Source organism: Ixodes scapularis, unplaced genomic scaffold, assembly GCF_016920785.2.
Source record: "Ixodes scapularis isolate PalLabHiFi unplaced genomic scaffold, ASM1692078v2 PGA_scaffold4__175_contigs__length_147842914, whole genome shotgun sequence".
NCBI lineage: Eukaryota > Metazoa > Arthropoda > Arachnida > Ixodida > Ixodidae > Ixodes > Ixodes scapularis.
The window spans coordinates 68,305,312-68,318,310 of record NW_024609879.1 but is presented as its reverse complement, the minus strand read 5'-3'; positions in this window follow the sequence as shown (position 1 = coordinate 68,318,310).

The window sequence follows — 12,999 nt, the reverse complement described above, 5'->3', positions numbered from 1 at the left end:
TGTCTTTATTTATTTTCCCCAAATTTGTAAAAATATATCGGTAGTAGAGATTTTTATACTAAGTGTAGGGATCGCTTGAGAATTTTGTCGTTTCCTGGAAACTGAGTGAATCGACCTTCAACCGTTCGGATGGGGGCACCCCGACGGCTCGCCCCGAGCATAGGGGGATGAGCGGCTTGAGCCCCTTTTAATCTTTGGCCCGGGAAGGAGACAGACATTCTTGCCTGTCGCCGCGAGGTAGTGGCATCCTCCCCGGCTTTGTCGTCACGGCGCGTTCCCAGTGACGGCTTGTCCAGTCGGGAGACTGCTACAATGAGGTTTTAGCAATGAGGGGCGCCGGTCTGGGTCCACCTGGAGTCCCATTACGCTTTACTCGCTAACTTCGAAGGACACGGCGCCAATTTGTTTTGACGCGGCGAAGTGGGGGTGTTTTCCCCGTAAAGTAGTAAAGTATCGCCCCGATTGGAGAGTTCCCCAAGGCGTTTAGCATTGTTTTTCTTCTCAGAAAAGGGAAAGAAAGAGTTCTGTGGCTTTTCTGTAATTGGTGGAGGACCCGCTGGCACTGGGGCCAATAGAATGGTATAATCGTCCTGATTGGACAGGCCCTGTGTCAGCGGGGAGCCTTCTCGTCCGCGCTGGCGAGGAAACGTTGAGTTTGAACAAGCCCGTGCGCGGAGCAAGTTATCTCCCGCGGTCCGCCGGTCCGCGTAGCCTTGTCGCGAGCGACGAGCAGTTTCTTTGAGCCCCGCCGTGCGCGGTGGGCACTTTGCGCCGAGGCGCGGTTTTTTTGGTATTTCTACTGCCGTGAGCGGACAGTAGAGTTCTGTAACCAAGTTTGCTGTTGACATTTTAATACATTTATTTTTATCAATCGTTGCTCTCGACTTTGAGCGTCTTTCCTCGAGGCTCCGCCACCACCAACGAGCAAGAAGCGACCATCCAGCGCGGCTGTCCACGATCGCCCGGTCCTGACCTACGACATCTAGGAAGGACCGGGACAAAACAACCTGGTGACCCTCAGGGAGGGACACATTCTTTACTCTAAGGATACACTCAAAGACGAGTTCGATAAATGTGCTTTATTGGTGTGAATGCGATGTCCACATCGGTGTTGAGTCATCACGTGCCTTGTCCCCACGCTCCAATTGGTTCACCGAGGCCACAGCTTCCACAGTTTACAATGTCACACCGAAACCGCCGAAACTCGCTTATTGACGTTCTTGCCCTCAGAGTCGCGGTGCTGACGCCGACGGGCCCAGAAGACGTCGGCCGCATAAAGAAACGCATGAGCTGTGCATATGCACGTAACCTTCGCGACGACGAGCGAAAGGCTTTAAGCTTCCTCGTTTTATTTTTCTTTCGTTAGTCAGTAGAAAAATGAGTTTTCTTTTGTTGTTTTTCTTTCGGAACTTTCTCAGTTTTGATAACTGCAAAATTTGAGTCCGATTTATTGAGTGGGAACTGTATTATATATGCAGTGATACGTTGCTTAACAATTGTAATAATAATTTATTTGTAATTATATTTTATATTGTATTTATGGCAGAACAGTGCCACCACCAGGACAAGATACGAGCAACAGAAACTGCGCACATTGTTCAAGTTATCTCCTTCCTTGTATAGCTGTTAGAGGAACTTCAAACACGCAATGAAGTCGATTTCAGTTTGAGATGAAGGAAGCAGGTCGCTATTTTCCCTAAACGGAGTTCCGAAGCGATTAAATAAATTGGTGTCGCTAGAACGGCATCGCTAATTCACCGTTCGCTCAAATGAACACCTACATCCACTAAAGTGTGTCGTTCGATGAAACATCATAGGCGGGGCTTCATTCGCTAAAACGTCGTTTGATCAAGTCAGTGCCTCCAATGCCGTACCAAACTCAATGTTAATCACGGCACATGGTAGTGTGTTGATACTGCAAGATTTATAGTTTCTACCATTTTGACGAAGTGAATAGAAAAGTACCTGTAAAAAGTAGCTTCACTTAGTTACAAGTTACTGGAAAATGTACCTAAGATACAAATACAGATACCGAGAAATTAAAGTACCTAGATTTGTACCTCCGGTACAACAGAAGTACCTAGATACCGATTTCCAGTTACTTGTACCTAGGTACTTTACAACCCTGCCTGCGATGCGTAATAGGACAATACAAACAAAGATATGCCTTACAATTCCTTTTGCACCCCCAAAATGATGTGTTTTTGAAGGTAAGATACACAATGTTCTTGATTCAGAAAGTGCCTCAGCTGTACAAATGCATATGCAGTAAGGGCACTCGCCAAGCCTATTCTCCTCAGCTCTGTGCAGGTTAAGCTAAGTTAGAGTATAGAGGTACACGCTCACTGACAGCATGAGAAAGGCAGGGAGAAGTCTCCGTTGTTCCACCACCAGCCCATCTGCTACCTTCGATGACGTTTAGACGCCTCATGAGCCTGGAGCAAGCACATCTGTCCAAAGTGGGGTGAAAAGCACAAGCACGTGCTGGAGGACGCCCAGCCATTCTCTTTTTGTCATCGGCTATTTTACATATTTTAGTATGACATATTTTTAAGTGAGAAAAAGTATTGCAAATATGTAGTCAAACTTTGACCATAATACAGAAGTCTGATAAAGATAACAGTTGCCATTCACCATTTTCCAAATAAGTGCTCCCACCTATCGGAACATCTACACAGGTGGTGCGTGAGTGGGTTCAGGACTGAGACGCTAGAAAATGAAGCGCTCACAAGGCTTGTCTGGCCCTTCCAACCATGCGGGTACATTCATCGCAAATCCCAGATTTTTAGACAAAATGATTTAGAATAAGCAAATCTTGTCTACGCCCGAGGTAAAACATTGAATTGTGATTCCCCGCTATTGTGCCAACCATCCTTCAACCTGCGGTACCACCTGCAAATGAACTATGTTGTGCTGCGGCACCCATCCATGCTGCCTGCTTGAGAAGAAAACCACTGCTCGTGTTGAAGACGACATCCCACAATGTACAGGCAACAATGTTTAACGAACTAAAACAAAATTGATATCATTCAATAGACACAGATAGGCTTACAAAGTGTCGACACCATGATTGTTGTTGTTGGTTTTACTCCTGCATACAAACATAAGTGACTTCCTCTTTCCTCCGATGTACAGTAAAACCCCCTTATCTTCGTGGCCCCTATTTCTTCTTGAATCGGTCACAGAGGACATAATCGCAGCCACTGAATTCTGCAAAGTTAAAGGCCGCGAAAATTAAAGGTTCGCCAAAATTAAAGAGTTTACTGTTCTTCCGTGTGTCACATGATGTTAACATTTCAAGGAGGCTGAAGGTATTGGTTTAAGAAAAAATTGACCTATGAAAAAAAATGCCCTTCTCCAGGTTAGGCACGCGAGGTTCTTTTGCACTACCTATAAGGCGGCAAGTTTGTTTCGGCAGAGCTTTTGGTTAAACGGAGTCACAAAAGTAGCTATACTTGGAGTCAACTATTTTGTGTTGCATTATAAAGCTAGAGTAAATTCCACTGTGCTTCTGCACAGCACTGTTTGTTGCGAGAGCATATGTGGTTTAGTGTTGCATCCCATTTGCATGATCTAGAGAAACTAGCGCTGACAGAGTTGGAGCACTCAAAAAAAAAACAAAAAAAAAAAAAACAGCCGACTGTGGAAACATTGAGAGATGCACACATGCGAACTGTGCGTTTCTTAAAAGTGGATTCGAGCAAAGGTAAAGACAATATGTATACTTACGGCGGCCATACTTGCCTTTCCCAAGCATGACCACTTTTCCCTCGGTAGCACCATCCAGTAAGCACCAGCAACACGCCCATGAGACGCCGCCGACTCATGGATTGAATGACGACCCGCCTGAGGTCTTGGAAGGAGATCCGGAACACTGCTTTAGGCCAGATGTTGTATCTGCAGGGGGCAGGGACTAGAAGTAAAAATTAACAAATTTATCTGAAGCGCTACATAAACTCTAGGATAGCAGTATTTTTTTTTTTAGGTCAGTGATGCATTTTAATTAAACACAAATGGTTGGTTTATATGATGAACCAGCAGCCCCTATTTTCCTGAAGTGTAACGGAGTGTCTAACGTTACGTCCGACGGAACCTGAAATAAAAATTAAAGTTACGCCCAACGTAACTGTCAAGCATTCGAGTTGAGTCCGACGTAACCCAAAATAAAAATTAAAGTTACCGTATTTACTCGAAAATAGGTCGAACCCTATTTATTGGATCCACCAAGAACAAAAAAAAAATCCAATATAGGTCGACCTTTTTTTTATTTTTAAGAAAAGGAGAAATTTTGGGCAAAAGAAAGGAAAAACCTTTATTTACATCACTCTCAGCTAAATCCCGGGGCGATGCCAAAAACTTCATCACCGTCAGAACTTCTGGACATGTTATCATCGTCCGAAGCTTCGTCAGCTGGGTAGACATCCTTGCAAATTCGCAGCAATACTTCACTGACACCGTTGTAAAATGACGACAAGAAACGAAAAAAGGTGCGAAGCGACGGAAGACAAACTACAAAGACGCAAGCAAAGCCGCCGTGTCGCCATGAGCAACACGCGAGCCGAGCCGCCTCAAGCAACTAACAAAAATAACATCTTTTTTTTTTTTTTGTGCGCGTTTGCGAGGATGGAGTGTAAAGTGCATGGCGCATCGCGTTCCTCTCCTTACCCGTTGCCCAGCAAGGGGAACGCTAGAGGCGCGATGTCGAAATCCAACGCCCGAGGGGTGCACGCGATATCGGCACCGGCCACCGCGGGCGGCGAGCCATTTCGGCAACCAAAAGCGTTTTGAAACAAAAAGCGGCGCGGCTCTACGGCAACGCCGGCTCGGTGACGCGATAGCTTCATGCCTCCGGTAGGGTCGCAAAATTTGGTCGCGAATGTAGGTGTCGAAATTCCTCAATCACAATTTCAGAAAAAAAAAAAAAAAAAAAAAAGGTCGACTTATATTTGAATAAACACGGCAGTCAGCCGCGCGACGAGACACACATTATGAAAGCGATTGGTGTGAGCGACCAAAGCAATGAGCGACGTTTTCTAGAAGCCCAAGAACCGAGCGGCGCAAGCAGCGGGGAGGCACTCACTTGATCGAATGACGTTTTAGCGAACGCCCACGTTTCATCGAATGACACTTTAGCGAATAGTCGGACGCCGCGAAGCGGCGTTTTCGGGTGGGCCAAGTGAGTTCATATTTTTGTAATGAGTTGCCGCAGACTGTCGCCGCGAAGCGGCGTAAAGCGCAGCGCGACGGATGGGTTAACGCGCGCCCCCGTTATTCGCTAAAACGATCATTCGCTCAAATGTCGCCGTTCGCTAAAATGTCATTCGCTCTTGTGATATGGACCCCAAGCAGCGAGAGTGAGAAATCTTCGGCACTCGGCGCCAGCTCTCGTAGCTTCTCGCCGTCGCTGTCTCGTTGATCGCTATATTGCTAACATGCCGTTCAGAAAGGCGCTCTAAGTGCTTACCATCGCATTGGGACCAGCCTCGCATCCAACCGTAACCAGTCTTGACTTTTTTTTTTTTAGCCGCCGAGGTAGAAGTTAACATCGTACATACACCGTTTTCAAGCATGGCTCCTCCTTCATTGCTCGATTTACATTTTCGGCAAATCACCGCAATGAAGCACAATTATTCTAGTTCAAAATTGTCCCGAACACTTGGCACGCATGCTTATACTGTAGCGCACCTAACGTAATTTAAAAGTAGAACGAAAACGGGACGAGATTCGCTTACCGCTTCACGGATCCTAGGCCTTCGGATCCTAGGCCTAACGGCCGTACTTGGAAGTCGCCTGCGGTCCGGCGATCGGACGAGTCGAGCCGGCCTGACGAAGGCTGACCACGCCTGGTTGAACTATGAGAGGCGCCGTCCAGTTGAGAGCCAGAGACGCAGTAGAAACGGACCGCAAAACATCTGTCCCGTAACCGTAAACTAGCCAACGACCCCCACACCGCTCTATCTTCGCCATCTCCGCGACGACCGGAAGTGGAAGCCGCAAAGTTAGAAAAGCCGCGGCAGCGGAAGCCACTGGGCGGAAGCTTTAAGTTCCGGTTTCGCTTTTCTCCAACGCAGGCTACGGTCGCTACGGTTTCGGGCTGGTGGGTTTGTCGGGTTTGTGGCTGGTTGTGACGACGCGAGGGGCCACGAAAAGACGCCAAGTTGGCCGAGTACGAGTCACGGCCCACGATACGAGCAACGGGCCGTTTGCCGCTGTCGACCGGCGATGCGGTATCCGCGGCTTGGAGTCACGATCGGTTTGTTGCCGTGCACGTTGACTCAAAGCTCGAAGTTACATAGAGTAATATACACAAGGTAAAGAGCGGACACTGCCATAGGCCCCAGCGGCCCAGATAGACCAGTGACAGCTAGCGCTCCTAGCAGGCGGTATGAAGTATAATCTGATTCCGTTTCCGGTCAAGTTAGTTTCGGTTTCGGTTTGGGCGTTTCTGCTCTGGTTTTCCGGTACCCTTCTCTCTCTCTTTCCTCCCCGCTTCGCTCGGCTCTCGGGAGCTCCTTGACTTTCGAAGCCGCTGTTTTTCTTTTTTTTTTTAATACTGACGCACTTTTGCTTTATTTTTTACGATAGAGTCCGTGCAAAATGTGTCATACACTATTTCAAATTACTTCACAAAGCAGAAGTATATATATTTCTTGTTCTTTTTCTATTGTAAAGCATTGAGGTTACACAATCGCCGCATTGACTCCTGGCTAGTGGAGCATTTTGGGGTCAACAACAGTAAGTGGTTCGAACACATTTTATTGGACCATATTCATGTATACATGATTTACTTCAGAAGCTCTGTATGTTTTATACGAAAGAGATCGATACTCACAAAAATAAATGAATATGAAGGACTTCGGCATGTCGTAAACTTCGTAACAGATTCTTAGCGGAACCAAGTTAACAAAACCTTTCCACGGACAACATGCTGTACGATACATTCACTTTCACGCCGACTCGGGTACGGGAAGTAAGTGCAAAAATAAATAAGACATCGCTATCATTACCAGTCATAAGAGTATAATAACAGTGCGAAGCACAGACCGGATAGTACAAATTCGCGATTTCCGGCACATATAAAAAAAACACCAATTTGCATAGCCTCAAACTCACTGCGGGCGAGCCATTACCAAACAATGAAAACACTATTCAAAATCTGACAAGATTCAACGTTCTAAACATTCCCCGAAATTGTTCAGAAAAGAAATATGGCTTCAAAAAAAAAGTGGCTGAAGAACTATGGATAGGGGGTACAAAAGTGGATACATTTTCTTTCAAATATTTTTAGCCTCTATACACTATTTTCTATAGAAATTTTGTAGAAAGTGGAGAAATATTTTTGTTAGGGAGCCGTGATACACATTCGCCGGAAAAAGGGGAAACAAATATTTGGAGAGCAACTGCACTGCCCACTTAGTAAGCACTTTTTGTTTTTGGTTTGGCAACCGCCTCTGTTAATACACTATTAACAGTTAAACCTGTCTCGTTCTCACTAGCAACTGAAGAGTGCAACCGAACTTCGTCCAAATTCCAGTTAAGCAATCAAACATGTCAACACAAGCGTATTCTGCAAAACAATTTTAAAAACCCTTTGTGGTACTCTTCTGGGCAAAGGCTAAAACCACCCAGACCTCAAAGTGTGCTATACAAGGCGGCACAGACTCCTCGAACATGTGTCACACTCTCTATTATGGGAAGAAAGTGATTTTCTAGTTGCTGAATGAAATGAAAGGCAGCTTGTGACGGTACTACTAAGTTCCCGAAGAATTTTCCAGGCACGTGGTATGCTTTAGGAACAAGACAGTACTGGTGAGGCCTGGTCAAGTTATTGGACTCATCCCAGCAGCTGTGAACAGCCACAGCTGTAAGTTGTCTGTTCAATCAAAAGCTTGATCAAATAGCCCCAAACGTAATAAAAAAGTGGACGAGTCATCAATTATGTTAGACCTGATGTCTGATGCCAGCTCAGAAGTATCCTCTAGTGGCGGGAAGTTATCAATTGGAAGAGATTCCACAATGTCTGAAATTAAACTTTCATGGTGCGAAGCTATTTGCAACTCCTTTAGGAGGTCAGCCTTGTCATCCTCTACGTTTTCATTGTCCGACAGTTTGAACAGTTTCTTTATCCGGAGGTGTTTTAGTCCTGAGGTGAACTGATGCACATTTGGGTTTCTGTAGCAGCCCAGCATTTGTCGTATATAGCTCCAAAAACGTTCTCAAGTGTGTCTTGCTGCAGGCGTCGTGTAAGTAAGAACTTAAAGTCATGGCTGCTTGAAAGCTCATCCCAGAGCATGAGGACACTTTTTATAGCAACTTGCCACCCAAAGATGGCTTATGGCTGCCTCCTACTTTGGAACTGCCATGCTGAAATCCATCCGAGTTACTAGTTAAGAAAATCAAGTATTTCAGATTCTTCCTTCAGAATGGCATGACGCAACTTCTGCCCTGTCGTCTTGAATTTTTTAGCTATTTAGACAACCAAAAAGTATGCACATCCTATCACAGAAATAGGCTGTAGCCATGACTGTTTCAGGAAGATCCTTGGCATAAACAACGGATATGATTACAAGAAAGAGTGAGGCACTCAGTACCTGTGGGGCACAATTTTTTTCCATGTTACAAAAAGGTTCTTGAAAAAATGTGTCTCTCAGTAAGTTTTGGAGCCAATTGCAAGCTCATCTCATGGATAGAACAATAAAGTTCACAATAGAAGACCACTCAATGACCTCATTTCCAATGCAAAGTTTGTTGGCTTGGAGATTGCTCTTGGGTGTTTTGGGAAGGTGCGGAACATCAAAGACAAAGTAAACGTGTTCGTTGTCAATTTAAAAAAAAATGGCTTATCATCACACACACCAAGCTTACGTTTGAAGCTCCCTAACCACAGGCCACAGCCTTTACTGTGAAGCCAACAGTCTTTAAGGGGCGATACACTGATATTTGTATTTTACTCGAATACCGCCTAGGACGAATCCCTGACGTTAATGATCTGTGAAATACCCGTTCGTTTTCACCACACGCAATCGAAGTCGCAGAAAAAAGATAAAGAAAAACGAGCAGAGTTCACCCCCTCAACTCGCAGCCAGAAGAAGCGGCCCCGTGATCTGGAGCCGATTATATGCCGCCAATGTTGATCATAGCCATGCGCTGGAGTTGGCATGACACAGGACACGCGCTGAGTTCCAGACAATGTTATGGTTCGGCTGTTGTCGTCATTGCAGCGATTGGACACAGGACACTCCCCGAATGTTTCTCGAGCTGTTGATTATCACGAGCCCAAATCGAGTGTCCACGCCATGCTCGGGTCCAATCTATGAACCGTATACAAATATCGTCACAGGGCGGTACTGCTACCGCCCAGCTACGTCATCAGGTTTTTCGAAGGAGAGATTGAATGAAAACACTCGGTTTTGTCCTCGAAATTACAGCGCAACAAAGGAGTTTCTTGGTCAGTGGCGTTACGTGCGAGTATCCTTGAGTTTCACTAGTGCCACTAAGCTCGTGTAAAGTGAAAAACATTCCAATTGAATATCGTTGCACCGCCCCTTTAAGCTCCCGAATGAGAGAAACGAGGAGACTGCGTTAAACAGAAGACGTTGTTGAAGTACGCGCAACAGTGTATGCAAGGGGCTAAACGCACCTCCTGGAAATTTCAGACAGCACAACGACCAAGGCTCTATCTGCAATGTTAGAGGGTCGTTCAACACCGTCATCTGTAAACCCATGGACAATGTCGTGTGCAGGGTCGTAAGCTATATTCTTTTTTAAAAACAATCTTATCGAAAATCAACATGCACACACGTTCAAGTGCAGCCAGACAGCCCGGCAGAAACAACAGCGCGAGAAGCTCGAACCGATCGGCTCCACGAATTCACGCCGAGCATGCGAGCACGCGGGCGGTCATGCGTCACCTTGATTGATGCAAAGTCGACCGAACATGATGCAGCAGAAAGCACAGATGGACGGCACGCACGGCACAGACGAACGACGCAAGGACGAGCAGAGGCGACGGCGTGCAGGCAGGCGAGGCAGGCAGGCCATGGCAGGCGCCATTCATCACGTGGTTTTTGTGACGTATTTGATTAACGCTATTTAGTCGTTTTAAGTACTTTAAATAACTGTAAAGCATAACAATTTAAAAAATAAATACTTTTCAGAGACAGAGCTCTAATTAATATTAACCAAATTACAGAAAAGCGCCACGTAGCGGAGGGTATGAAACGCACTATCTGGGCCGCGAATCGGCTTCAGTGTCCTCTCTTTACGTTTACTATATTACTCTATGGAAGTTATGCAGTTCCGTTCCGGCACCAGCCGCACCACGTTTTCCGGTGCATCGCACGTGGAGGCCTTTCGACGCATTCAGTGAACGTAAAGATCGTGCCCGCTGTCTTCGGTGCTGTGGAAGAAGTTGGGAGACGGAAGGCGTTTAGGACTCCAGGCCGGGCCGCCGGTTCACTCTGAACGAGAGGCGACGTGTGTGTGCACGCTTTGAGGAAGCCTCCGCGTTTCGCCGCGCTAGACCTCGCCGATCGCGACCGGACCAACCGGACCAACCAACGAGACAAATAAGGATGCGCCATTGGCCGAAAGCGGGCTGGGCGTGTTCCAGTGCGTCTTCGGAAATTTGAATGTGACCAACCAGAAGCCGGAAATAAGACCCTGGCGGTGGTCGCGAGAAACAAACCTGATAACTGCAATGGAGTAACTCTCAATGGCTGAAGATACGGTACACGTGATGTTTCAATCACGTTAATCCAAAATGATGGTGGAAGAGTGCGACTAGCGGAACGATCGACATAATCCGTACGCCGAGCGCCGAGGCCGGGAATCTGCCGTCCGAGCGGTCACACTTGGTCCGTGCAAAACAGATTTGCGCGGCGCATTCGGTTCTTACATCTTTCTGCATGATCATGATCAAAACAACCAGTGCACCCTATTTTCAACCAGAAAGAGTTACTACACTTCACTCTTACGCGCTTATTAAAACCATATGCGAACATAGACTTTTGATCAGAACTGTTTGCCGCTACCACCGCTAGGGGATTCTTTTCGGCTTCTGGTTGGTCAAGAGAGCATGCCAATCCCTCTTTCCAACTCTGCCGCACGCCCTGACTCTGCTCGCGCCTCCCATTGACCAAACTCTCTACATATACGGCTCTGTTCCATAGGCCCCAGCGGCCCAATTCAGTGTCAGCGAGCGCACCCAGCGGCCAGTATAGTCCCTAGCTGAGTGTTGAATGGATGGACACACGCAGTAACCACTGGCCAGATGAATGAATGGATTCAAGGCGAATTCTGGCGGTATTTTCGTATCGGGCAGTAGCATGCGCCCTCTATAACGAGTCAGTGTTATTGTAACTAGCATGGTTTTTGTTTAAAATATAATTGTTTTATAAGTATACCTTAATTCCACTCCAGAAGAAAAGTCATTCAGCGTACCGCTGAATGACTTTTCTTATATAAGTCAAACTGACCGCAACCGAAAAGGATATCTTCAGATTTGTGCTAACTCCTTTGAAGGGATGACATGGGACGACACCGGGGATCGACACACAAAATTATTTATTTTCGTAATTATGACGAGCAAAACAAACATCAACTCTGAAGACAATGAGTGATGTATGTTATTCATACATCACAAAAATAAGAATACACATGCAAAGTGCATGAATAACACGTCAACAATGCAAGACTTGGAAAAAAGCACTGTATTACCGCGAGACTTACAGCTACAAATGCGATATGATGGAGGGCATTTAAATATATTACTGTCCGAGTTTTATGAAAAGCGCGTGCATGCATATGGCCATGTGGCTAATACAGCAATAATAGAAGAACAATCTGGCCCAGTGGCTTCTAAATTCCGTGACCGAATTCAAATGTCCGTCAACAAAGGAACTACAGTCACAATACTTCTTACGCATACCGTATACCATGACCGCAACGAAAAAATGACTAGAAACCCGCACGAGACAAAAAGCCGTGGAACCAACTCAACCAACACAACGAGGCAAGAAACACAGACCAAGCAGCCGAAGTATGTGTCCTCCGTCGAGTCCACGACTCCGAAGCCAACCGTCGCGCCGCAGCCGTAGCCACAGCCGCTGAAGTTGTTTTTGAACGTTTTTGAAGTTCGTAATAACTTTAAAAGTTTACTCTATGCAATAAAGTTATTTATTGATAATATATATCTGACGAATGTTCAAGATAAGTGGCACTGTTGCGCCTACTAACGGCCAGTAGAGTCCCTAACTCCTGGGCCGCGAAACGGCTCGAGTGGCCACTCTTTACGTAGTGCTATATTTCTCTATGGGTGTAACACGATACTCTGTTGACAATGCCGCCACAGAGGCCGAAATGTAGATTCTATCTAATTGGGCGTCGGAGGACACTTGGAAGTGGGTGAAAAGCATCTCGCGTGTTTTGTTTCTAACGATCGCTGCGTCTACCAGCGCAAAATCTTCGAGCAGCTCGCCTAGAATCGACGCACTTCTATCGGTGCGTTGCCCAGACGGCGCTGTCTTCTCGTAAATTACAGGAGTGACTCCATCATGCAACCAGTCACCTGGATACACCGCAGGTACAACCAAGCCAACTGATGACCAAGATCCCGTGATGATTATTTGCCTGTCTTGACTTTCTTTCCGGTCTTTCAGACTAATGAGTATGCGCTGTAGCTTACAAACGCAATTTCTCTTTATTTTCTTGTGTTCCTCTATACAGTGCTTTCACCGTGTGGCACTTCCTTTGGCGTTACAGCTGTCAACAGCACCATCTTCTTCCCTCCCCCCCCTCCCCCAATTGCTGCTTTTTTTAGATAACCCTTATTTCTTAAATACTGGGTGCACTGGATAACCACCTAAATGAGGGGTCAGCCCCTTGCACAGTGTGCATGTGCAGTCGCTGGGCCGAACAGAAGATTTTTTTGGTTCGTAATTTTTGTAGAAGGAAAGCCATCATAGCTTTTCGATTTTGGTTCGGTCTGATATTACTGGT